A 26,097-nucleotide genomic window follows, 5' to 3' on the forward strand; every position below is an offset into this window, starting at 1 on the left:
TTTTTAACTTGATTTAAAAGTTATCAGAATTCTTTTACGTCACGAGATGTCTAGGAAGGGTGTCATATAATATTTAAACCAAATTTATTAGTGTAGTTTAAGAGATATAATAAAAAATACTTTTCTTTTCACTTTGCTTATTCTTTCCTTTTTGTAATGTCTGTCTTTATTAGTTTTGCTGTGTAATTTTATAATAAAAGTACCTGTAATACCTATTGTAAAGGGAGCAACAGCTCTGTAATAGGTAATAACGATAAATAAATAAATAAATAAAAATACGTTGAATAATTTTATTAGATGCAAAGTAACAAGCTTACATGGAATTTGATTTAATCTCCTTCAAAGTATTGCCCTTCGCTAGCAATGAACTTATCCTAACGTTGAAACCCTGATTGGAAGCATTTCTGAAAGGGCGTCCAGCTGTTCTATGTGGCCCCCTAAATGTCATGAATGGTGTTCAGCGTTTTTCTTTAAAACTCTTCATCCCGGCGAAATTAAAATACCGCTAATTTCACAGTAATTATGTGATATCTTTAAATAGATAAAAGATAATAATCAAAATGTGGAACAAGAGAGCATTAGACAATATTATTTTACATAAGAAACCGTTATCACGACTCACTTATCTGCTTTCGTTTTCGAGCCATTTTCAAAATCGGCATTTATTTTCGCGTTTCTAAACAGCTGGAAACGGGAAGCCACTAGGTGACTTGTGATAACGGTACCTCACCCAAAATAATATTGTCTAGAGCGCTCTTGTTCCATATTTCAATTATCTTTTATCTATTTGAAGATATCACATAATTACTGTAAAATTAGCGGTATTTTAATTTCGCCGGGATGAAGACTCTTAAGCAAGGTTTTAATTTTGGGGAAGAGCCAAAAGCCGTGTGATGTTATGTCTAAATAGTACGGTGATGTGGACAGATAGAAGCATTTTCTTCGGCCTAAAACTCTTGTTCTTCAGTTAAAAGTCTATCATTTCCAAATCGGTGGTTAAAATGCTTTGTACTAACGCTTAAGAGATTTTTAGTTCCGTATAGTACTCTCGAATAGTAATTCGCCTGTTTGAACGAACAATTTTTGCCACTTTTTTCTCGTTTCCTTTTGTTTTTGAGGTTAATTGAGGCCTCGAACGTTACTCGTCTTCTAGCGATTCATTTCCGTATTTAAAACGCTCATGCCACTTATAAACAGCATTATCGCCATATACCAATTTGAACGTTTCATGACTTTCTTTGGCGCTTTTTTGCAATTTGAAACATACAGTAGGAAGTCAAAAATCCGAACTAAGTGGGGACAACAGGTAGTTCGAATTTCCAAATTGTTCGGATTTTCGAAAATGACCAAGAAAATGCCATTTAGCTTAAATATACTGTAGAGTGTGTTCTTTTATCGATACAGTGGTTATACAGTAGATACAGTAATTACAATACCGTATGCAGTGGCGGATCTAGCCCGGGGCAGGGGGAGCCTAGACCCTAAGTGTTTTGAGTGACAAAAATAATTTAAGCCATTATTTATATGTTTTTGAAGTGTATATATATCATAATAAACTCATGATGCCTAGCATAGCCTGGGTTTTGGTTACTCCCACCCCCCAGTGTTTACCTTCTAGATCCGCCACTGACCGTATGTAAGGCTACTTACATTTAATGTTTCTGAATAACCTGCTCCTACACTAAATTACACTGTTCTTGTAACTCACACTTAAAACTTAACTTGTATACGGCTAAGGGAAATAGAAATAAAAATATGTATAACAAACAATTACATATGAATGAACTTTTGTAAAAACACTGACTTCATACAACGTCGACGGACACACTATTGTTTGTTTATCGCTAGCGCTAAGACAAAATGCGCTTCTAGGGACCGCGTTCGGATTTTTGACGTTTAGGATTTTTGAAATTCGGATTATCAACGTCCTACTGTAACTTAGTATTCACACGTTCTTGATGCGCGACAGACACAATAAACACAACCTTTCTCTAGCGCAGCCTTTTCCCAACCTTTCCAAAGGTTTCCCAACCTTTTTCAACTTGCGGCACACCCTATTATATATATATATATATATATATATATATATATATTACTATTATTATTTGTAAATATAAAATACCTTAGTATTTTTCTGTGATTACTGATCTCCTTCTTAGAGAGAAGAAAGCTCGATCACTGGTTTTCTCCCGTGCTAAATCATTATGCTTATTTTTCATTCTAATTTTAAAATAGAAAACAATTGCAATGAAATCGGGTTTTTAAAAATCCACTTTCTCTTTCGAAAACTGTATCTAACCTTTCACTAAAAAGGAAGATCACTAAATAACGAACAAATAAACAAATCTCCTGTACCTTTAAAACACAAATGTAGGTAATTTGTATGCATGTTTGCTTTGTTGAATTTAGTGAATGATATGTTAAAATTTCAAGTTACGAAATAGTCTACAACAATAAAGAAGCAATAATGGTCATGACAATGATAAATACGTTTTCCAACATTAAAAATGTACAGAAAAGTAACACAGTATGAAACTTAAAATTGTAGTTTTATAGTAGAGGTTCATTGTAATGTGAAATACAAATATACATTTTCCCCTATGTCTTGCAATTTGGTTTCTATAGAATTAATAATTTGTTTCGATTTCCTCGCGGCACACCAGCGACCCATTCGCGGCACACCGGTTGGGAAACGCTGCTCTAGCGGATACTCTGGATGCTGACTGACACATCGGAACGTGTTTCAACTTGACGCTGCCTGACTATCGAACAAATTACATCAAATGGTTGTAGCATCACCAATTGCTGCTAAAAAAATTCATTCACCATATTTTTTGATAACATCTTGTATTGTGCAGTGATTTCGAAATTTTTAAACTTTGACAAGTGGTCTTCATTGTGTTCGTACAATCACTTCATCAATTTGTAGTTTTTGTATTATGAATCAAGCAACACTAAAACAGAGTTTCAGATCTAAGACTAACAGTAAGAGAATTAGTAGTCTCAAATTTAAAAATGTACTTTCTGACTCGTTTTCGAGATGGGTGGGTAACATGATTTATTGGTTTCAAATACAGATACTGTTTTTTTAAAGTTTTAGCTCACTCCTAAGATTATTATTATTATTATTATTATTATTATTATTATTATTATTATTATTATTATTATTATTATTATTATTATTATTATTATTATTATTATTATTATTATTACTATTTCTTGACAATCCCTCGTATAACCACCCGTTTGAAAGAGAAAAATAATTTTATGAAACTAATTAAATAAAAACGTAGCGTAAGTAACTGTATTACAACTAGGAATGTGAATTCATAAACTGAAACCAGTCATGCACTTACTATTATGTGAGCCAATTCATGATCTACAAATAGAGCATTATCCACTTTTTAAGAAAAATAACTTGTTCGCGGCAAGACAAAGGAGCACCGACATCCGACTTTCGTTTCATAAAAACTGAATTAATATTAAAAAAGAAGCCAAGAGCACTTTAATTTGCATGGAAAACGTTTAAAGAAACATTGCCTTTAAGACTTGGATGCCATAAACTTTGTTTTAATTCTTTTGTATCAGTAAATCCAGGGAAAAGTATTCCTTAACAAGCATACGTGTTTAATGCCTCAATATGGCGTAATGTTTGTTTCATAAAATAAATGCAATGAAGAAAATTAGGTTATTCTGCGAATGAAAATTTAAGATATTCACAGGTAAAATTGCTAAACAGAAAATATTCTTTTCGTATCAGTTCGTGTGGAATACAATATTGTTTCATCGCCTGATGAGAATCTCTGCGGCTACCTTTAGAGAAGAAACCTCAATTGCTGTTCACACACTTCCCTCATGAAGTTAAAGTTTGGGCACAAGTTTTGTCATAATTTATGAGATCAGGTTATCGAAAAGAGCAAAGATTATTCCACATACGTTTTCACTAAGAATGCCTATGATTTGAACGAGAGTAAAATTATTAAACTACCCGTACTCTAGAAGTGCGGAAAGTTTCAAGAGCTCGAGATTATAGCCTTAGTGAATTTCTTCCTGCAGATTAAGAATATCACAGCAATTACATCGTCGCTTCAAATACAGTGGAGTCTCGTTAATTCGAACTTGGATAATTCCAAATATTGGATAATTCGAACACAAGTCAATTCCCCTTCAAAACTGTATTGAAAACAATAGTAAAAAATCGTGGATAAATCGAACTCTTGAACGTATGTTTTGGATAATTCGAAGTAAATACGGTTGAATTTTTTTTTATGTTGGACAGATGTAAACAGAGAAATACAGTTTTAACGTGTTTTCAGTTATCCAGATGCAGCCAAAGGGAAGAGGAATACAAAAGATAAATAGAAAATCTATGTAATGATACAGATAAGGTGAGTTGTGGAAGAAGTGAAGATAGAGAACGTGTGCCAATCTCATCTTGTTTCAGAATTGGTTGAAAATTTAAGATGAATTATTGATAAAGTCAACCAAATGTTATTAATATCGTATTCCATGCATTACATAAAATTCAAGATTTATTGACCATACAAAAACAATCAAATTTAAGCAAATGGAGTTTACGACTTCTTAAAAGTGAGAACAGAATATTCAAATTGTTACTGGTATTTAATTGTTTGGGCTATTCAATGTATGTTGTAGTGTTGTACGTAAATATATTTTCCGTTGTACACGTAGTTTGAATTATGTGGAGTCAATGTTGTTTGTTAGTTTGCGGTATTCGATCACGCAAATAATAAGCTGCTTTAAAGGTAAAGTCTACTCCATATGAATATGTTTATGATGCACAGTACTTTGGTTTGTTGTTATATATGTGAAAATGTTGTTGGATAATTCGAATTTTGAATAATTCGAAGTTTTTTCGTGTCCCCTTGGACTTCGAATTAAAAAGAGTCCACTGTATAGCGTTTCATAAAAAAAAAAAAAAGTATCTTATTATATTTGTAGTACTTCCATTTAGGTATTGGGGCAGGCAGGGGTAAAAGTGGATCTGACAAGGTAGGGGACGTATGACGTCACGCCTTTCTTTGCCCATTGTAGTTTTTCTGGAAACTTGGTGGACACCACATATATTCTCTGGAAGTGGGTTATGCCGTCCCCCCGCGTTCCCCCTCACTTTAACCCCTGGGAGTAGGATGTCTCAGTGGTAGAATTCTTACCTCTAGTGCGTGGGGTCCCTGGGTCAAACCCTGCTAAGTAAGTTTGTGGTGGACACCATCGTGCCCGTGGGTTTTCTCGGGGTATTTCCGTTTCCTTCCACTTTCACATTCCATCAATCTTTTCACTATCATTCAGTTGCTTTAATAATCGTCTCCCTTAGTCTAAAGGGCATAATCGTGGGACGTTAAACTGAAAGATTTAATTTCATTTTTCCACTTAAATATTGATTATACACTTCACTGTCTCAAATTTTCTGTACAATGCATAAAACTTGTGAATTAAGACCTTATTGCACTAGTTATTTGACATGTTTTATTTATGAGAAATGTATTTAATGCATGTTTGTGACTTACGTGAAACGGTTTGCTGTAGATATATACTTTGTATATTGTATACCCATGAATATGCCATTACCAATATCGATACGTACAAGGCGCGCACGCATAAACTATCATTGGGTGTCCAATACTCCATCTATATAGTATTGAACGGGTTTTATTCTGCACTCCAAAAGACGATAAGTAATTGTAAAATGTTTCCACCTATATTTTTAGAAAAAAAATAATAGAACTGGATTGTTTTTTAAGAGAAAGAGTAGAGATGAAGTGTAAGGTCAAATTTTCATGCTACGTCAATCATTTCCCTCAGTCAAGTACTGTTTTATTAAGAAAGCATACAAATGTATGTTGAATTGAGAAGTTTTGTGTGGGGCGGTCCGGACCCGGTGAACCCGCTGACTGAGTGCGCCCTTACCAGGCCCGTAGCCAGCCCAAAAATGTAGGGGAAGCCCGGCTGAAGTTATGGGGGGCCCGATCCAACCATATTATAGTTCATCACCATATTATAGTTCATTTGCAAGCCTGCCGTGAAAATTTAAGGGGCCAGCAAAAATTTAGGGAAGGCCCGGCCTCCCTAGACCCCACCTTGATACGAGCCTGGCCCTTACTACGTACATTCAAAAATCAACAGTCTTCAATGACTTACAGAAGGTATGCGGAGTTTGTTACCATTCTCTAAACAAAAAATAGGACTATCTATTAATGATGTAAGGGGCCTGGACGCTCATCACCGCAGAAACGAAAGAACGATACTAAATTCTACATCAAGCCAAACCAATCTATAGTGCACTTCTCAAAAGTGTTGTTTTAGATCATGTAGACCCAGGCCTAGATGTCTTTTTCCCAAAGGTTTCTCAAGTAGAATTCTGCATACCCTACTCCAGTTTCCTCCACAAACCTTATTCCTCCCATGCTAGACGTTTTCGCACAAGAACTTGTGTATCAGGTGGCTCGAATGAAGTGCACGACCCAAGGCGGGACAATACGAACAATAACATGTGTTCTTATGTCATAAATTTTGTACAAACTTTCTCTCATCTCGATTCTTCAAGAATCATTCGTGTCTTGTTTCTAAATTTTTCTGGTTTCGTTTTGTAAATGTATATACAGAATGTATGCTATGATTTTTTCCTTATTTTCATTTAGAGGTTATCACGAGAGTTCGATGAAGGGTGTGATATAATAACACTTGAAACGTATTTATTATTGGAATATATTGTGGGGCGCGCGGTGGCTCAGTGGTAGAGCCCTCACCTCTGATGCTTGGGGTCCCTGGTTCGATCCCACCTCGCGCCATGTGGACTTTGTGATGGACAAACACCATGCTCGTGGGTTTGCTCGGGGTTCTCCCGTTTCCTTCCACTTTCTTCATTCCACCATTTCATTCATTTCTCATCTTCACCGTCTCGTATAGCTCACAGGACGTAAAACTCAGATATTTCATTTCATTATTGGAGTATACTATATAATGACTTGAGTCAGGCGCGCATCCAGAAATTTTTGTTGGCAAAAGTCCAAGTTTTGGGGAGTATCTAATACTACAGGCCACTACATCCATGTAATGTTGAACGGATATTATTCTGCAGCCGAAGATACGATAAATAATTGTAAAATACTTCCACCAATATTTTCAGAAGAAAAATGATAGAACTAGATTGTTTTTATAAGAGAAACAGTACAGACGGATTCATGCTACATGAATCATTTCCCTGTTAAACAAGTAGAAAAAAATGAAATGAAATTTTTGAGTTTTACGTCCCACGTTTATGCCGAGGAGACGGTGATGATGAGAGATGAATGAAATGATGGCATGAAGAAAGTGGGAAGAAACGTGAAAAACCCACGCACACGGTGTTTGTCCACCATAGTTAAACAAATAGAGTTTTATTGAGAAACTTTACAAATATATATTGTTAGGGAGTTTTGAGAGTCCAGATGTGGTGGTCCTCCCGTGGTTGCGCCCCTGATTTGTGTATCTTTAAACTTGATAGACGCTCTTCATTGTGTTTGTATAATCACTTCATCAATTTACAGTTTCTATAACAAAATTTTTAACACTAAAATGGTGTTTGAGGTCTGAGATTTGGGTAGACTAGTGTTTACCACAAGACGAGAAATTAAATAAATAAATAAATAAATAAATAAATAAATAAATAAATAATTATCCAAAATGGAAGGAGATCAGGGATTATATAAAAGTGCCATTTCAATATTTGCCTGGTAAAAATACGGGGGAAATCCTGTAAAATAAACACTGGAAAAAATGAAAATCAAATAAAAGTTTTTGAGTTTTACGTCCCACGCTTATGCCGGCTACGCTAAAGGAGGCGATGAGGATGAGAAATAAATGAAATGGTGGAAGGAAGAAAGTGGGAGAACCCCGATGAAACCTACGCATGCGGTGTTTGTCCACCACAAAGTTTACTTGGCGGGAGCAGGGTTTGAACCCAGGACCCCATACACCAGAAGTGAACGCTCTACCACTGAGCCACCGTGGCCCCAATAAACACTGGAGACAGCAACCAAATCCAAATCCGAGACCCCTTACTATGAAGCAAGAACAACAACCGCTGGTTTACGCACGATAGGTTCTTTTAGTCTAAGCCTGCTTGTTTGGTTGTGGGCGAACAAATAACTAATATTTAGAGAGGGATAAGAACCCCAAAGATCCAACCCTCTAATATTTTGTACTGTGTGAAGACCATTCAATAACTGTAATGAACACTCCGTTTTTGGTACAATAATCTTATATATAAAAGAGAACGCACAAATCCTTTGTTAGCTCATCACGCTAATACGGCTGAACCAATTTCTTTCATTTTTGGGGGGTTATTAAGATTTGGACCCTAGATGGTTTTTATCATATCACTTTAATTTTTAATTGCCAGTGTCTTGAGATAATTGACCATTCAAGTGTCCATAACGTACAAATCCTTTGTTAGTTCATCATAGGTATAAAAATAAACGTATCTATATGCAACCCGCATGACCGTGTCACTCGGCGGGTTAACATAAATGACAGGCGATATAATGTTAACATTTACTGCAATTTGAAAGCGAAAAAGTAAAAATTATCTAAGTAACAAAGTTTATTGCGTTCCGGGGTGACCGCAGCGAAGCGGGGCGGGTTAACATAAATGACAGGCGATATAATGTTAACATTTACTGCAATCTTCTATGGTTTTTATCATATCACTTGAAAGCGAAAAAGTAAAAATTATCTAAGTAACAAAGTTTATTGCGTTCGGGGGTGACCGCAGCGAAGCGGGGTGAACGCTGCTAGTCATAAATATTTTCTCTATAGAAAAAATAATCCAGAAAGTAGCCATATTAATGATTTAATTGTTAGTGGCATCACGAAAGGATTGAAGCCCATTTTTATATAAATTTTATTGATCTCATTGTGTTCTCAATGTTAGTGTCTGTAAGCATAAAGTCAACAATTTTATTTTTGGTTACCAATCAATGACATCAAATTATGTGTAATAGCACAAATTGCATACTTACCAAAGATAAGCCTGAAAAAAAATAATAAAATGTTCCGAACTTGACACTTGAGCACAAATCACTTATCACAAGATTTCCCCGATCCCAATTCCATTCGCAAAAGAAATGAGATGTATCCCGAGAACCACGCACCTGACACAACGGACGCACCTGAGCACGCGACTCTCTTCCTCGGAGCACGTGAGTCTTTGAGTGTCCAGCGATTCTGTGTGTTTATTGTTACATGTGAAACATTGTTGTGTACGCATGCGCAGTGGCTGCTGGGATATGGTTATGTCAAATGATTTCCAAACTCCATAGTGTCAGCATTTGAAGAGGTATTCTCATATGGAGGGAGACAACAGGTGACTGGGTATGGCGGCTCAAGTGGAACGCTACGCTCATTCGAGATAAAACTCATCCACTGTGTTGCAATCGTATTCGCTCTTTTATTGCGTGAGTCCGTGGGCAGCAGGAGCTAGAAGTGAACTGGCCGCTCTTTTGTGGTTTTCAAAATAACGAGGAAACAATCGAAATGGTCAATGTTTGAAGTGTTCATTCCTGGTTTTCTTTATAGTTACGAAATTTAACAGCTGCTCTTCAATTAAATCCAGTGGCCTTAGGATTGCCAACCGTTTGGTATTTTACCGGACAGTTCGGGTTTTGACGTCCTTGTACGGTGTCCGGTACAACCTCAAAACGGACGTTAGATGTCTGGTAATTTTTCGTCTTACTAACCCTATTTTCTGTTATTCAGATTATTTTGGAGTGACAAAAGGAATCATTTGTCGGTGAAGATGGTCAAAGCAGATCTAAATAATTAGCATTGATATCGAACTGTTATGCACGGAATTTGCTGAAGAGTTGAAAGTCAGGAAAATTTACTTAAGTTATCAAAACTGCTAAGAGTCAACAAAAGTTAATTCTCAAGGGCGCAGCTAGCACTGTCTTATCCTCAACTACATCTTCCAATTATATAATGCATAAAAATCCAGTAAAAATATGTAGGCATGATGAAACATTACCAGCCCCAGAAAAGCTGATAAGACTTATGTTTCAAGTATATTTTGTTCAAGGATGTTATAAAATAGAGGATCTGCCCTTACAACAAAATCTTGAAGCCATACGTCACAGTTTCGCCACCCCCACTCTGCCCACTCCGCCGAATAAGTTTGCAGTGTTTTGAGCCAACAATCATGGAGGAAACGAGAGCAGCCAATCAGACGATGGCGGGAACAAGAGTAGCCAATCACACGTGCTGATGCTCGGTTGTTTTTTGGCTTCATTGATTTAATAAGATGAAGGTACCTACGTGCAGATCCTCTATATTACACCGTATAAAATCCTTGATTTTTGCATGCCATAATTACATTGCAAATTATATCTGCTTTTATGCTTTAAATACGATGTTTTATTGACGGTTCAGTACAAAAATTAAATATGCCTACTCAACCAAAACTCGAATATGTAAGTTTAATAAATTCTTCAAAAATAACTAAATTGGAACTCCGAAATTCTCACATTCAAGTAGTTCACATTTTTGACGAGCGATGATGTCACGATCTTAAGAGTCTACGTATTCTAGGAGGATGTCCGATATTCCCATTTTCTAAAGTTGGCAACTCTAAGTGGCCTAATTCTAAACCAAATTTTCCAAGAGAGAATTATGAAATTCAATGCTTCATGAAATATTCATATTCTGTTATGCTGACAACCAAAGTTATTGCTTTGCAGTTTTTAATCTAATAATTTACTTTTGCCAACTAATTTAATCTAATAATTTAGGTCTGAGACGCTACTCTCAGAATTGTATTTCTGAATTCGATTTAGGCAAACATATAACACACATCTTTTTCATATAGTACAACCTAGGTTATTAATACTTCAACGCTCTCTGCTCTACAGATTTATTTACAGATACACAGATAGATTTATTTAATTCTGAAGCTGTATATAACTCTGTACTAGGACGTCATTTTAGTAGATAAATTCTAGTCAACTACTGTCGACCTTTCTTGTTATTAGTTAGATGTTATTTTATTATTGTTAGTTCTATTATTGCATTATGTTATCATCTCTAAGATTTACCAGGGGGGCCGCGGTGGCTCAGTGATAGAACGTTCATCCCTGGTGCTTGGGGTCCCGGGTTCGATCCCAGCCCCCGCCAAGTGAACTATGTGGTGGACAAACACCGTGTGCGTGCGTTTTCTCGGGGTTCTTCCGTTTCCTCCCACTTTCTTCATTCCATCATTTCATTCATTAATCATCATCACCGTCTCCTTTAGCATAACCGGCATAACCGTGGGACGTAAAACTCAAAAATTTCATTTCATTTTTCTAAGATTTATTAGATATTCTAGTAAACTGATGTTTAGCTCTATCTGGAAATATGTTCGTACATAAATAAAACTTTACTTCCTAGAAAATATTTGTTGGAAACGGTTGGACTATAGCTGAAAAGCGTGTAGTCGGTGGAGTTGGCTCCAGCGCTCTTAGAGGAAATTATACGGTGGGTAATAGTGTATACTCTGAGATTTGAAGTGTTGTACGGCACTCGCCAACCATACCACTTTAAGTCCAGGTTCTATTTCGAAGGCTAGGTTAATAGTAAGTTCAGCTATTTTAACCTTGGTGTTGCATAAAGTCACAAACCAGAAAGAGTGTACAATTTATGTATAGTTTTATTTATTTATTTATTGAACAAATTCTCAGATACAGCATAATTTTGCCGTTTTACGAGGGAAAAATGTTAACAAACAGGAAAATATAAAAAACAAACAAAAAATTAGTGTCAACAAAGAGTGCAAAAGTACTAATAATTGGCCAAACCCCGTTTGATTACTGTGTCAAACACCGGGTAGCTCGAAAACATGTCCACATCAGTTGTTAGATGATTATAATAGTTCGGTATTCTGTGAAAAAGAGACCTCTGTAAAGATTTGATAAGTAGAGAAGATTTCAAACCTTCCTACTATGACACAAAGAAGATCTCCCATTTTTTAAGTACAGTAAGTAAGCCGGCATTTCTCAAACTACAGTTCGCGGGCTACAAGTTGTCCTCCAAGTTTGCCCTTGTGATTTTCTTAGATTGAATATTACTCCAAAGAGGAGGTAGAATACAAAATTCAATGAATTGTGTATCACACATATAGTTGAGAATCTCATATTGCTATAGAATACACAAGTTAATTATCAAATTCAATAAGGTAGAAAAGAAGTAAAGTGTAACTTACTGTATTCAGAGGTACTAAACTAAATTCGCGGCACAGTATCCCTTAGAGGCTAAAGAATACTACTCGACTTATGGCGCTCATGCCTTTGGAGATGATGTGTGGTCAGTACATTGCCTCCCCCTCTCCGTTAATGCTGCCTTTCTAAACTAGAGTTCGCTGCTTCTTTCTTCCAACTAGCTTTTCAATTACCCTTACTACGCTGGATCGAACTCAACGCCAATACCAACTAGTGAATACGAACGCTCATCCATTTTTCCGCGAACCAAACCAGGCACTGCTTGACTTCGCTGATCTCACGAGCACTGGTATTCCAATGTGGTTGTGACGTTTGCTTAGGTAAATGTGTAAAGGTAACCAAGAAAGTCTGTCGCTTTTTCACCCACCACCTTCGAACATCGATATGTTACCTAGAACGCCCCTGGAAGATCAAAAATAGTCCCCATCAGCATCGACCATCTTCTGAAAACGTTCTGGAAGACCATGGATTCCATCGCGGTAGAACTTGGTGGGCTGTGAAGCGAAGAAGATATCAAGTGCATTTTGCACATCTACTAGGGATTTGAACTGACGTCCTCTAAGTTTATTGTCCAAGGAATGGAACAGGCAATAATCGGACTGTGTAATGTCCGGGGAGTATGGTGGGTGTGAAATGTTTCCCATCCAAGGCGTAGAATCGTGTCCCAGGTCATCCTAGACATGTGAGGATTAGTGTGGTCCTGTAATAGCAGAACCCCTTTGCGATCCAGAAGTGCTAGCTCCAGAATTTTGAGCTTTCTTGAACACGACTCAACTGCTGACAGTCCACATTTGCATTGATGCTCTAACCAGTTGGTAGTAGTTCCCAATGCACAATGCCGCAAGCAGTCCACCAAACACACAGGAAGACCTTCTTCTGGTGCAGTGCTGGTTTCGGTTGTTTTGGAACCGGTTCATGGGATGCTAACCAATGATGATGGCGCTTTGGAGCTTTGTACAAGACCCACTTCTCAACACATGTCAACACTCCGTCTAGAAATGCCTCCTTCCTCTTTTCCGAATGGTTCCTCTTCTCCCACTGAATTGTAGTCCCAGTTCTTCACATGTCTGGCCACTGTTCGGCTCAATTGCTGCCTGAAGATCTTCATTTTGTACATGTGTTGATCTTCCGGCACGTGGTGCGTCTTCAAGTGTTTCGTCACCGTCCTTAAACTTGTTAAAAACACCGCTACACTGTTCGCGTAGTCACGACACCCTCACCAAAGGCCTGGCATATCTTCGGCCTCGCTGCACCGGCGTTTCATCCCAGTTTGAACTGGTACAACATACACGCAATTATGAAGTGTTGAGGTCCCATGTTCATTCTGGCATTCAATTGGCGGTGTGAGGGCCTCACACACAATCCTCCAAAAAAAGCGACAGAACTTTCTTTTTTACCTTTATATTATTATAAAGTACTAGCAGGATACCTGTTCCTAGCAAGGGGAGAATACGTTTCATTTTGGACATAAAGGATTAATTTTAATTTAAATAGCATTGGAAATGTCACTGTTCGTGTCAGCTACCCCGAAAACTGTAGATTCGACAATAATATCAGTCATTTTCGATCATTTTTAAATATCTTCTCCTCCACAAAGTTGCACCATCGAAGTGAAATGAAAGAAAGTATCCCAGGCCCGATCCTTACCTATGTTGAAAATTTGAACGAGATCGGTCGGGTCATTTAAGAGGTATGAGGAGACTTTCAATTTTGTAATAGGGATTTTTGATAAAATTGAATTATTAAAAAGGAAGAAAAATTAATATTCTTTTCGAACGCTCAACTGAGCAATATTCGCAACCCCAAAGCTTTTGTGACAATGAAAAACAACTTTACATTGACAAACAAGGTAAAGGTAAGTATGCATATATAACCGTCCACGCTTCACTGTTTGAGTGTCTTTTATTAGCAACGATTGTCTAGTGTGTACAATTGTCAATCCTTCATTAATTTTTACGTAACCATTTATTATTTTGAAAGAAAGAAAAACGGCGTTACATCATTCTTGTCCTTCTGGTGAAGAGTAACGCCTTAAGCAATCCCTGCCTCCCACTGAGACTATTTACCAGGATGTCAAAACCAATGCTCTTTTCTTCCAATGGCGTCAACAGTTCACTTCCGGACACATACGTTTATTTTTTTATCAGGTAGATAACACATTCTAAGAATACATTGATTCAAAAGGTTTACGTTGTATGCACTTAGCAGGTTCCATCCTAAAGACAGAAATTAAAAGCACTTTTATGTAGTGGAAAGAAATCACCTTATGCACCTTTATTTCTCAGAGAAGATGGAAAAAAGAAATGTTCAAACCGAAAGCCTTTTTATGGCATTGGTCTCATACCAAAATAATAATAATAATAATAATAATAATAATAATAATAATAATAATAATAATAATAATAATAATAATAATAATAATAATAATAATGCCTCAACTGTTTATTTACTAAATCATTACTAAACTGTCCTGATGTAAGAGAGCTTATAGGATTTTTAAAAGATACGCCCATCTGCACTAAATATGTAATGATTCACGCTATTTATTTTTATTTTATTTTTTATTTTAGCGTTCCTTTCAGTAGCGAGGCTATATGAGACGTAGACCTACAGCTTAACGTAAAATCTGAATCACACGAGCTCCCGCCGGGATTCGATGCCGGGTCTTCCACACCAAAGGCGCGTTTACTAACCGCTTATCTACGTATCCGGATGGTTATTAGTGAAATATTTATTTTGAAATATGAATAATTTTCTCATGTATGTTTACGAAAACCGTCCAAACAAAATTTACCAGAACGACTTTTTCTTTCTTTCTCTCTCTCTCTCTCTTCAACCAGACCCGTAGCCAGAACACTAAAACATGGGGACAAAGATCGTTTTGGGAGAGCTGACACATTAATAAATAATTACGGAAAGATGTAGAAAGTTTCAACAGACTTAATGTAGCAGCAGGAGGCTCAGATCCTCTTGTGCGACCCTTAGTTACAAGTCTGCTCCTACATACATTCAATAAATAAATAAATAAATACAAAATAAACGCATTACGCCAGGAAATTTGATCAAAATTGGTATGGACATTTTCGATTTGATTTGATTTTAGCGTCACTCTCAGCAGGAAGGCTATATGAGACAGGGATCTAGAGCTTAACGTGGAATCCCAACCACGTGAGCTCCTGACGGAAATTGAACCTGGTTCTCCCACGCCACGGACATTTTCGAGATGATTACAAATTGAAGTCATGCTTTGTAACACAAAAATGAATAAACTGTTAGTTCATAGTTTTCGGAAGAAATTATTGAATAAATAAGAAAATGCATTCAGAATGTCAAGAAAAATGGCCATTTCGTTGTTTTGCTTTCCTTTCAGATAATCTAGAATGGAAAATTGTATTATAAACTTAATTCTAGTCACGAATCTATAGACAATCTAGTTTTCTGTAACATATGCTAAACGATAACTTTGGATGTTCTCAAGACCGTCTTCATTTAATTTCCATATCAAAATAAATTGTATAATACAAGACATGAGTTTTGTTGCAAAATTTCCTATTCTACATATATTACTGATTGAATTTCGATATATTACTGATCGGTCTAAATGTTAGGCATTGGTTGTAACTAACGAAAGAGCTACGAAACGATTTACCGCAGCTTTCTATGGTTAAAAATACGAAACTGCGAAGAAAATTTACTCAAAATTCACAAGAAAATAAAAATGTAAATTTCAGTTCACCAAGAAGAACTTATGTGTTCCTCGTTCTTCTTATCGGATAATTATACTCCGAACTAACGTCTCCTTCACTCATTAGGGGGCTACATGTACAAAGAGGACGACACCCATTTAAGAATATGGGAACTGGTAAAGAAATAGTCCTTCTCTTCGTTCAATTTTACTGATTATGATTCTCTACCTCGTAAATGAAAACTATTGAAATGCAATAAGAAATACTTGTTCTAAAACACAGACGACTACTTCATTTCTTGAAATTTTATAAAATATATTACGGTCATCTGTACTATCACAATCTACGTAACTAATTTGTACTACTTCTCTCCACTGATGACGTAACTGTAACGTAATTGTGAAATGTTCGTAACTAAAAAAATACAATTGTTTAAACTAAAACGCAATGGAAAACTATAAAAAAAATTGTTCGAGTATGAACACAATGCAAGAACTATAACATCTTCACGGGTAACATCGACGTACGTCAGTTCGTTACTCCACACATATATTTCTTTTCTAATTCTGGTTTTTCCAAAGGTAGTAGAAGTTATATATCTCGCTGTTAGATGGTAATAAACATCCTCCAGCGGCTGCCATCTACGGGGCGAAATTAAAACTTCTATTTTGTGATCCTTTATAGTGTTGTTTGTCATTTCCTAATGGTGGTATTCAACCTCTTCACACACATACTACTTCTAAATCAATACAAGGGCGCCGACTCGATCCCCCTAATGCTCATGTGTAGAAATGCACACGAGACGAGTCGAGACAGGATTTTGCTGACAAAATTCGAGTCGAGACAAGGCTCTTCCAATAGAGAAATATACATTTTTCGAGTCGAGGCATCATTTTTACAGTTCATTTTCGAGACGAGACAGCCACAAATCTTGTCTCGTGCGCATCCCTACTCACGTGGACCCCCCATGCATTTTAATGAGTATGTATTTTATGTATATACAATGTATGTATTTTTGTATTTTTATGTATATACAATATTTGGCACAATTTCAATTGAATTGGCCTTAAAATCTTCATATATGCTTTCTTAGACGCTTGTTTCCAATCAAACACACATCCGAATGTATTCTCCCCAAAGTTACAGAGAAATCGGCGCCCTTGAATCAACAAAATTCTAGTCATTTTCGAGAAAGTAGTCTGTACTAAATGCACTCTTTTCATATAAACTTTTTGTTTTCAATTTGTAAGCAACTTAAGTATCATATTGCAAATGAATATATATTAACAGAATATGAAGAAAATCGCCTGAACTGTTTACTAGAAAATCGCACGAATAAAATTCATCCTACACCACTTTTTGACTTTTCCAACAAAAGACTCTCACCCAGTTGCTAGGTTGATTTTCGTTCCTAATTTTGCTATTGACACATTCACAAAATTCTCTCTCCACCTACGAAATAGCAATCTTAACTTCTTCTTCTAAATATGTATTGAATAATGTCAGAGAAACGCAATGCTACTGTCGAACTCCTCCCCGAATTACACTTTAATTCCAGATCAAGAACTATCGGAATATCTGAAAATCTCAAAACAATATATTATCCTTATGAGGAGAACTCTTTGATTGGTATTGCTTCTCGTTTCTTTCTCTTTTCTAAACGAACGTTCAACGGTGACCACACATGAAAACATCAAGGTTATAAGGTGTGACCTTCAACAGCAGCTGGAGACCTCGTTTTCCCCAAATATGACTTTCAAAGCAAAATCAAATTTTTGTCCCACTAAAATAGATTAAAATGAGCAATTTATTTTTCAAATGTCTTTCATCGCTGAAGCTTTATCTTGTTTTGAAAACTCTACTTATTGTTTATTTACAGAGCATTATATGTGAAGGAACCGTGACATCTGGTTATGTATAAAAAGTGTTTTGAGATTGTTTCATTACTTTCGGTATTTGTGAATTGGAATTTAAAAAAGAAAATTCAATGACGAATTGTAATTGAGAATAAACTTGTTCTATGACTCTTCCTACGCATTGCCTTGACTGTGACACTTACCACTGACACCTACGCTAAATTATGTTCGCTTTAAAAATTCAAAGTCATCTTTTATTGATTGAGTTATGCTTTTCTACCTAATAGGATTCTTGCGTTCTTTACAAAGAACAACCATCTGTCAATACACAAACTGTTGGCGAATCTTTAAATAACTCCTTGTTTCGTTTTCGGTTAAAAATTAAATTATTGCAAGTGTATTATTATTATTATTATTATTATTATTATTATTATTATTATTATTATTATTAGTAGTAGTAGTAGTAGTAGTAGTAGTAGTAGTAGTAGTAGTAGTAGTAGTAGTAGTAGTAGTAGTAGTATCATATATCTCACAGAATTATTTCTGCTTCTCTCTTTTACAATAATAGCAAATAGCACTGTATTCTATTGCTCTATTTATTGTGAGATCAATGGTGAGGCTATTACCTTCAGAATGAGGGTTCATAGGTTTGATCTGAGTCCATGGAACTTCGGATCGAAGAACATTGTTCCCGTGTTCTTCCATCACAGCCACACGTTAGGGTTTTTCCGTTTCCTATCGTTTCTTGTTCTATCTCCATTCATTTGCTGTCTTCCTTCAACCTACAAGATACAAGAGAAAACTGAAACTACATTCAATTATATTCATTGAATGAGCTAAAACCATGACAGTACACTACATAAATTGTGTTTCCTATAAAATCAAGTTTACATTTGACTGACCCCATAATTTTCTTAGGAGAAGTGCCTAGCACAGGAGGAAACAGTTATAGTCTGCATGTGATAAATTATTACAGAGAGGGTCTGACGGAGAAATGTCCAGCTAGCCGAGGCCTAGTTCATACATAGATTAGCCTTATATCTGTCCACAATGAAAACTATAGCTGTGCAACAAATAATTTTTATACTTTCATGCATTCACAACATTTACAGTGAAGCCCAATAGTCTGCTCCTTTAGACCCCTTCTCTAAAACAACAAATGATGACTTCCGATTTTTCTTTCCTTTTCATTTGATCGGCATGTGTACGGGTCGTTTCTAGAAGCAATAACTTTCATTGAATGCTTCTATTTAATCCAGAACAAGTTGTAAGGAAAGTCTGGTGGATGATAGCTTCAAATACATACATTCAAATCCCTTGTAAGAAAAAGGGGATACCCGATATATATGCAACCCATTCTACGAAAGTTGTTGTTGGGTTGCATATGTTACAGGCGTTCTGACTGTATCTCTTAAAACCAGTTAAAACATTATTATCCTACTTCAAATCATCAGGATGTTATGAAATTTATACGAAACTTCCCGAGAAGTATTTTAAACAAAAAAATAGAATCATCACAATCGGCATACCTATGTTAAAGTTATCAGTGACCATATACAAGTTGAAGCGTTGAAGCCGATTTTTGCACTGCACCCGATGAAATGTTTCATGGTCTAGCACCGAATACTATAACGGATTTTATCTCGATGACCACCAGAAAAGTATACTCTTCAAAGAAAATAAATAGATAAATAATTAAAATCGGTAAACTAATGTTGAAGAAATGTGTGAACATATCAACAATATGTGTGTAAATGGGTCGAATGGAAAACCTCCTCGTTTGTAGCCTACTTTTTAAGAAAAGAGATTTTTAATTCGACCTATTTATACATATGTTCTGGGTATGTTCGTGCATAACTTCCACATACGTAACTGACTTTGGTAGTTTTTTTGTTTGTTTGTTTGTTTGCTTGCTTGAAAGAATATAACTTCCGAATGCTCCGATATAAATTTCTTTAGGATATGATGATAATCTTTGAGGCTAGACTGTAAAACAATATAGTTGTTCAAGACGGTTAAGATTTTTTGGTGAGAAAGTTTTATAATTACTACATAATTTAAACTAAAATACCATAATACAGACAGATCTGACACAGAGGGTTATTGGACACAGAATACAGGCTTGCAATGTAAACTATTCTGTGTTAAGCAAACTCACTCACGACTGCAATCTTACTTTGTTATTTTGATATTTTCTTCTGGGTCTACTCAAAGGTAACCATTCCATAGCTTTCACAACTTCAAATCAACTCACTTCGCATGTACTTCTATTGTATTCTGTGCAGGCTTTAACTAAGGGCTTCCAACAAAGCGGGTGTTGAGTGAGCTCGGCTAGCGTTATGGCCATAACTAAGTAGCGGACTGTTAGTCTTGGGAAGTGACAAGTGCAATAAATTCATTTTTCATATTACCACATAGATTTTAAACAGAGAACGTTTGCTAAATATCTGCACAATGCTTAGAAATATACCTGAATGCTCTGAAATAAGATATTTTCTGCTGTAAATTATCATCAACATTGCAGGTATTCTACAATTATTGGCCTACCATTGGAGAACCTTCCATGCTCCATGCTCTTTCGCTAATCTCTTCGTCTTCACATACGATTTTTCTGTTTTGATATCGTCCAATTGATTGTAGCCTCCTTCACTCCTTCCCTCTCTTTCCTGCCACCATACCCTCTAGCACGTCCCTCATGATACAGCTTCTTCTTCCTCTTCTTAATAATATCTAAAATTGTTCTTTTCTCCCTTAAAATTTCTAACACCCTCTCATTCGTTTTCTGCTCGATCCAGCTTATTCTCTCTATTCTTCTCCACATCCACATTTTGAAAGCTTCCAGTCGGTTTGCATAATTTTTGCGTAATGTCCGTATTTCTGATCCATATAGTATAATACTCTACACAGAGGATTTCATAAGTCTTTTCCTCAATTCTTTATTCAAGGTCCCACAAAACATATTTTTCTTCCTCCTAAAGGCTTCTTTCGGCATTCCTATCCTTGCTTTTATTTCACGTTTGCACTTCATATCATCACTAATAATACTATCCAGATCGAAAACTGTTCTATTCTCTCTCCCTCTCACTTTTTCTATTTTAGACGGCTACCGCTTCGTTCCAACCACCATAGCTTTTGTCTTCCTTTTATTTTCATCCCATATTCTTCACAAGCCCTTCCTCAAGTTTTCTAATATCTTACTGATTTTATCTTTAGATTTCGCAATAAGCGCCATATCAATTGCAAACCGTATACACCTAATCATTCTACCTTCTACTGAACTGCCGTCTTAATTTTGTAGACTCTTTTTCACTGGTAGGCGAGAGACAGCATTCGTGTCGGACTCCCCTTCCGATTGCACTCCTCTCTGCCATTTTCTTCTCTATTCTAATACTTACTTGTAGGTTCATGTATAAGTTTTTTTTTTTTTTTTTTATATAAATCTTTGATCTTCCCATTCCAACCCAACTTCTTTAGAAGTTCAAACAGCAACACCCAATTCACTCAGTCAAAAGCCTTTTCTAGATCAACAAATACAAAATCTTTTTCTTTTTCTATAAACCTTTCACAGATTACCCTTAATAATCCAATTGCATCTCTTGTGCCTTTAGTTCTCCTGAACTCGAACTGTTCCTCCTCAACTTTTTCATTTGTTCTTCCATATTTTTTTTGTTCAGAATTCGAACCAATTTTGCAATTTTTGTTGCATGAGATATAAAACTAATAGTTCTATAATCCTCTCGTCTTTAGAGTTCGATTTCTTAGGCATGGGTGTCATGGTCGCCTTCAGGAAGTCTTCCGTAAGGCTCATTTTTTAGAAAATAAAAAAAATTCCTCATGGCCATTGGTTCTTTACTTGTTTGTTATTATGCATTGAAAACAGGGGCGTCATTTAGGGGGACAGGGAGGGGCAATTGCTCCCCCTGAGTTTGAGATTTATATAGACTTTATCAAAAGAATAATCAGTGAAAAACGAGAAATTTTACTTAACTCAAGGGTTCTTGCCCCCCAAGCAAAATCTGAAATGACGCTCCTGATTAAAAATTTGTAAAAAAAAAAAAAAGTGCTGCAATAGCTGTTATAAAATTTAAAAGAGATGGAATTCATTTTCGCAAAATTGGAATGTTTTCCTTCTTCAAATGACATGTTCAAATTTTATTTGCTCAGATCAACTATTTTGTGTATTCATGGCATGTAAGTCGGCATGGAAATACACATGCATTATTATTATTATTTTTTTTTTACAGAAGGTAAAGTTTTGCAAAAAGAGGAAATATTTGCTAACTTATTACAGAAATAATTTATGTATACTGTTTCATAATATCTACGTAGCTTTGTTCATTGCCTGAAAGGAGAACTAAGCAATCTCGTGGATAAATTATTTGTTTTTAAGACTTCGACGCGGAGGCCCGTGTTTGTTTTCTGGTGGCAGTTTTCCAATACCACGTTAAACCCACAAGTCACGTAGCCCTAATGCAGAAAAGGAAGGTTAAACTTAAAAGAAACAGATATCAAAGGCGAGAAACAGAACATATATCCCTTCACCGAACTACCCATTCTCATAATAAATTCGTCCATCTTTGCCAATACCGTGGATATAGTTGTTGAAGCTTAAAACTTATTTTTTGAAGTAGCGTGAAGGAGCAACTGCGAAAGTGCAATGTAGGTGTTTATGAGACTCACTGCCCAAAAGTAGAGAAGGAGTTTGCCTTGAGAATGGAATAGTTTTTTCACCTTCTTGTTATCAGATTCTGTGATTCAGGTCACGCCAAAAGGATGTGGCCAATTAAATGTCATATCCAAAACAGTGGCCACGAATCAGAATGAGTAGGAGGAAGTCAAGGCGCCCAATTGATTGGCTGGTTTTTAACAACAATTTTTATTTCTTTATACACAGGCGGATCAGCAACAATTGTCTGTTTTAAATTTTTCCATGGAGACCTTCTGCTGATGGTAGATTACGTATGATGATCATTGATGATACTAGGTGAATATCGAATCCGTTCGTACCGCAATTCGCCCCATCAATTAAATACTTATACCTCCGTCGTTTTCATAATTTCTATCTATAACATGTCATCAAGACCAGCAATTTTAATCCAGTGTATCGTTACTGTTCTTCCCTCCCCTCTCAACTTTAGCTAGTAAAATAGGAGGCCACTAACAAACAAAAGTTGATATAAAGAATTAGGTGACAATTTAAACAAATCACACCCAATAAAATGTAGTCATATTTGAGAAGAGCATTTTTAAAATAAAACATTCCCATTGTTCATTGAAATTCTTCTTTAACAATTTCTTAATATTCGAGATAAGCTCTGTCGGATTATGCAACAGAGTCTATGCAGAAGGAAACGTTTTCCGTAGAAATCACAATTGTCAAGGAGTCTTAATATTTTAATTTCATTATTGGAAATATTGTGTATGTAAGTATATCTGAGATGATTTCTGTCATTTTGTAATTCTATGTTTTGATGTAAATAAAAACACATTTCATTGGACAGCATGATATAAGTTATGTTCTATTTTGGGTGATGACATGATGCTTAATCTTTAAGAGGTATTGGCTAGCTAAGATTTCTTTAGATAAATCCCATACGCACATGTAGTAATTTCAGCCCGAATTTTGGGAGCCACAAGCTGCAGTGTAAGCACATTCTGTTATATAAATGCTTTAATTTACTTCGTTGTAGGCCAAGGATCTTATAAAATAGAGGATCTGCCCTTACAACAAAATCTTGAAGCCATACGTCACAGTTTCGCCAGCCCTACTCTGCCCACTCCACCCAATAGGATCGCAATGTTTTGAGCCAACAAACATGTCGGAAACGAAAGTAACCAATCAGACGATGGCGGGAACGAGAGTAGCCAATCAGACGTGCCGATGCTCGGTTGTTTTTTGGCTTCAATATTTAATAGGATGAAGATACATAGGGTAGATCCTCTATTTATAACATCCTTGTTGCAGGCAGTCAGAAGAGCAAGGATGGGAGTCATTAGAGCAGTCAATGGAATTGAAGAACCATTTTGCTAGTATCTCATAGTTAAATCTTCAAGTATTGACCAACGTTGATATTGTTCAAGTATTTATAATCTGACATTGGGTACAAGAAAGACAACTGCATTCAACTAGTGGACTTCCTGATTTTTGATCGACATCATCAACTACGTCAGATATCATACAGTTAACCTTTCCTTTTTCTTGCCTGAGAATTATAAAACACTTTTGAGTAACATAACAGACATTCTCTGCACAAATACACATTTAGACACATTAAAAATGAAACAAAATATATATATTAACCATGCTTTGAATTATGTTTCTCATTTACACACACAGTTCTGTTTTACCGTCTCAAAACAGCGGTGGAGATCCCCAAAGTGTTTTATAGCACATTTTAGGTGCCATCATTCAACATTGGCAATATAAATAATGTAGGGTGTGTCTTGAGCTAATGCAAACAATATGGATCTGCTCAAAGTTCTCTATTAGTAGAAAATGTTATACGAAAACAAATTTTAAAGGAGTAACAATCCAGGTTGACATAATGTAAAATTTGTCGTTTCTACGAAAAGAAAAATTAAATCTTTGAATTTTACGTCCCACAGTTATGCTAAAGGAGACGGTGATTATGAGAAATGTATGAAATGGTGGAATGAAGAAAGTGGGAGGAAACGAGAGAACCCCGAGAAAACCCACGCACACGGTGTTTGTCCACCACAAAGTTCACTTCGCGGGGCTGGGATCGAACCCGGGACCACAAGCACCAGAAGTGAACGCTCTACCACTGAGCCACCGCGTCCCCTTTCTACGACAAGAATATATATTCAATTCTTGTTTTACTTTTACTGTAAAATTAGTACTGTAATTGCATCTTTAAAAACAAGCTCTTCAATTATGCTTGTCCCTTTTAACTTCATCTGAACCAAATGAATCTAATATAATATGTTAGCCAGTGCAGACCTTTGGAAAATGGTATTGAGATAAACAGTTAAAGAATTTTTTATATTTGCTAGGAGAATGCCAATTCTTCGCACGTGGAGAATATGTTTCATTTTGGACATAAAGAACACCAAAACCGTCACCAATCAACTTAGTGATCTCAAAACCTATGAATTCGACACTAATATCTGTCATTTTCAGTTATTTTTACATCTAACACCTTAGCAGTAACAGTGAAAGCTTAATTTGAATTTAAACAACATCGAAAGTGTCACTGTTGATCTCAGCGACCCCAAAATCTATGGATTCGACATTAATATCGGTCATTTTCGATCATTTTTATATTCTTGCCTCTCCTCCTCCCCTACGTTGTACCGTCAAGGTGAAATGACAAAAACTATCCCAGGCCGAACCTCATCTATGTTGAAAACTTGATCGAAATCGATCGGCTAGTTCAAGAGTTATTAAATCACAAACATAGTCACCTTCATTTTTATATATAGATTTTTACACCTTGTGTCATTAATATTACCTATTGTTCTGTGAAATATGAGTTAACTTTGTTCTTCATTATTACTTTACATAAATTTATTCAAGTGGAACTAAAGCTTGATAAGTTCGGTTTGAATTAGTTTAGTTCAACGCCGTAACTTATTTTTTTCTGGAGAGGTAAGCATTAATAAAGTAGCCCCATAGAAAAAGTTGTTGTGGGCCATTCCAAAATTCGAAAATAAGCCCCTTGCTTCCAGTTTTCTCTTACTCTTTGTGGGCCCTCCCGTATGCCCCTGGTCCCGTTCCATGTATGACAAATTAATTAAGGGGACAATATTGACAAATCTCAAAGCCATACGAATAAATATTATTTCTAGGGCTAATAATACTAGTCATTTTTACTGAAATGGGCCCAGGACTCATTTTTGTTTTATTTGTCTTTTGTGTGGTGTTTTGTTTATGTAATTTAGTGAACCTATTTGATGCTTCATTTATAATTTCATGTTCGTATCGTATATGGAGTAAGAAAATTTTGTCTTAAAGTGGGCTCCCTTCGAACGGCGGGGAGCTTCCTGGGGAAAAGTTACCTCATGCCATCCACAAATTACGGCCCTGGTTTAGTTACAGTTAGAGAAATACTATTTTCTTTAGAATTGTGCTATTTACAAACACTTAAACTTATCTTACATCATTAAGCTAATGAATGTCCTGTCACTACCCTAAAACTAATCTTAAAGGTAATAAGAATGGATTTTTATAGAGAACAACTTTATTTATACCGATTATCATAAAGCAAATCTGTACAAAAACAAATGTGAAGAAAATAATACTTAGAATGTTGTTTCTTTTTCTCCCGCATTTCCAATAACAAATCA

At 36.0% G+C, this 26,097-nt stretch overlaps 1 protein-coding gene across 1 annotated transcript in view; it reads right to left on the reverse strand.

Annotated features, from left to right (window-relative positions):
* The window catches only part of chas (chascon), a 254,883-nt gene extending 245,628 nt beyond the window's left edge, over positions 1 to 9,255 (reverse strand). The window contains exon 1 of the mRNA XM_081770433.1: positions 9,021 to 9,255. The gene's annotated coding sequence lies outside the window, so the exon portion shown is untranslated. The remainder of the gene's footprint in view (positions 1 to 9,020) is intronic.
* Between the last annotated feature and the right edge of the window lie 16,842 nt (positions 9,256 to 26,097).

The sequence above is a fragment of the Thermobia domestica genome, chromosome 9 (assembly GCF_964235325.1).
Source record: "Thermobia domestica chromosome 9, izTheDome1.hap1.1, whole genome shotgun sequence".
Classification (NCBI taxonomy): domain Eukaryota; kingdom Metazoa; phylum Arthropoda; class Insecta; order Zygentoma; family Lepismatidae; genus Thermobia; species Thermobia domestica.